Source organism: Prionailurus viverrinus, chromosome B2 (genome assembly GCF_022837055.1).
Source record: "Prionailurus viverrinus isolate Anna chromosome B2, UM_Priviv_1.0, whole genome shotgun sequence".
NCBI classification, from domain to species: Eukaryota; Metazoa; Chordata; class Mammalia; order Carnivora; family Felidae; genus Prionailurus; species Prionailurus viverrinus.
In genome coordinates, this window is record NC_062565.1 from 2327127 (window position 1) to 2330020 (window position 2894).

The window sequence follows — 2894 nt, forward strand, 5'->3', positions numbered from 1 at the left end:
TATATATATATATATACTTTTTTCAGGTATGTATCTTTTTGTAATGTTTGTTTATTTATTTTTGAGAGAGAGTGTGTGACTGGGGGAAGGGCAGAGAGAGAGAGGAAGACAGAATCCCAAGCAGGCTCTGCACTGTGTGCAGAACCCAATGTGGGGCTCAAACTCACAAACTGTGAGATCATGACCTGAGCCCAAATCAAGAGTTGGACGCCTAACTGACTGAGCCACCCAGAAGCCCCTCATTATTTTATTCTTACGGGTGTTCATGAGATGGAAACATGGTTTGTTTCTATTCCCTTTTCTGACCAGGTGTGAGTTAGGGGATATTCAGGTTGTATAGAGAGAGCAAATGTTATTTGGTAAAACAAAAATAAACTGAATATACAAAACAAAAAAATGCCATTCTGTATAGTAATTACTATCAAAAAAGAACACAATTGAAGTGACATCTCACAAAATGCTATTTGACACTAATAAGTGAGAGAACTGGCATCCAATGTGAGAGGTTGTTGCACATTGAGACTGTCTCAAATACTGTTTTAATCCACTGTATTAGGAATGGTTTTGTGCTAGACTTCAAAAGTCTTAGGGGCATTCAAAATGTCCCCATTAAACTGGTACTTTTAAGCATCTGTGGGTCAAAAGGGAAGCACTGTCATTCAACGGTGGTGTTTTCAGCGTGTCTCTGATTGAGTTTTTACTTGTTTTACTACCATAACAGCAACAGCAACAACAACAAGGGAGAAGAAGAAAAACCTGGTGTAGCTTTCACAAATACAATCCTTTAGTTACAGAGGCAATGTTGCCGAAATGTTTATTTGCAGAACTAGTAGTGAGATTTTGAATGTAACTGAATTCTTCGAAGAAGTGTATTCTAGGTCATAAATCCTTATATCTGAATGCATTTTGGAGATTCTGTTGTACTATGTTTTAAAACACGTAAGATGTGTGCAAATCCAGTGGTGTGGAATCATGAGGTACGTATTTCTAAGAACGTCTCTCCCTCTCTGCTCCTCTTTCTGATGGCTCTACCTCTTTTCCCTCATTCCCTGATTTCACGAATAGAATTTCATGATTCATCACCTACTTATAACTTATAACCCAGTGCTCATCCCAACAAGTCCCCTCCTTTATGCCCATCATCTGTCTAGCCATCCCCTGCCCACCTCCCATTCTGGCAACCCTCAGTTTGCTCTCTGTATTTTAAATCACTTATGGTTTGCCTCCCTCTCTGTTTTTATCTTAGTTTTCCTTCCCTTCCCCTATGTTCATCCGTTGTGTTCCTTAAATTCCACATATGAATGAAATCATAGTATTTTTCTTTGACCAACTTATTGTGCTTAGCATAACGCCTTCTATTTCTGTCCGTGTTCTTGCATATGGCAAGATTTCATTCGTGTTGATCTCCGAGTAATATTCCATTGTATATATATATTCCACATCTCCTTTATCCATTCATCAGTTGGTGGACATTTGGGCTCTCTCTACACTTTGGCTATTGTCGATAGTGCTGCTATATACATTGGGGTGCATGTGCCCCTTGGAATCAGCACTTTTGGAGAGCATTTGGATAAATGCCCTCATAAGGTAATTCTATTTTTAATTTTTTGAGGAATCTCCAATTGTTTTCCAGAGTAGCTGCAAACAGTTTGCATTTCCTCCAGCGGTGCAAAAGAGTTCCTCTTCCTCCACATCGTCACCAACATCTGTTGTTGCCTGAGTTGTGAATTTTAACCATTCTCACGGTCGTGAGATGTATCTCGTTGTGGTTTCGATTTGTACTTCCCTGATGATGTGCGATGTTGAGCATCTTTTCATGTGTCTCTGAGCCATATGGATGTCTTCCTTGGAAAAGCTTCTGTTCCTGTCTTCTGCCCGTTTCTTCACTGGATCATTTGATTTTGGAGTATTGAGTTTCCTACGTTCTTTATAGATTTTGGATACTAACCCTTTATCTGATCTGTCATTTGCAAATATCTTCTCCCATTCCTTCAGTTGCCTTTTAGTTTTGCTGATTGTTTCCTTTGCTGTGCAGGACCTTTCTGTCTTGATGAGGTCCCAATAGTTCATTTTTCTTTGGTTTCCCTTGCCTCTGGAGACATGTCCAGAAAGAAGTTGCTGTGGCCAAGATCAGAGAGGTTTTGCCTGCGTTCTCCTTGAGGATTTTGATGGCTTCCTGTCTTCAGTGTAGGTCTTTCATCCATTTAGAGTTCATTTTTGTGTGTGGTGTAAGAAAGTGGTCCAGTTCCATTTTTCTGCATGTCGCTGTGTAGTTTTCCCAACACCATTTGCTGAAGAGACTGTCTTTATTCCATTGCATCTTCTTTCCCGCTTTGTCAAAGATTAGGTGGCCATACCTAATGGTTTGTGGGTCTCTTTCTGGGTTCTCTCTTCTGTTCCATGGATATATGTGTTTGTATTCATGCCAGTGCCATACTGTCTTGTTGAATACAGTTTGGTAATGCAGCTAGAGGTCCAGAATTGTGATGCTTCCACTTTTGGGTTTTTTTTTTCAACATGACTTTGGCAATTCAGGGTGTTTGTGGTTCTATACAATTTTTAGAATTGTTTGTTCCTGCTCTGTGAGGAATGTTGGTGTTATTTTGGTAGGGTTTACAAAAAACGCGTAGATTGCGTTGGGTAGTATTGACATTTTCACGATATTTGTTCTTCCTATCCAGGAGCCTAGAATGTTTTTCCATTTCTTTGTGTCTTCTTCAATTTTGTTCATAAGCTTCCTACAGTTTTCGGCATATAGATCTTTCACCTCGTTGGTTAGGATTATTCCTAGGTATTGTAAGGGTTTGGTGCAATTGTAAATGGCATCTACTTTATTTCTCTTTCTGCTCCTTCATTATTGGTGTATAGAAATGCGACCGATTTCCGTACATTGA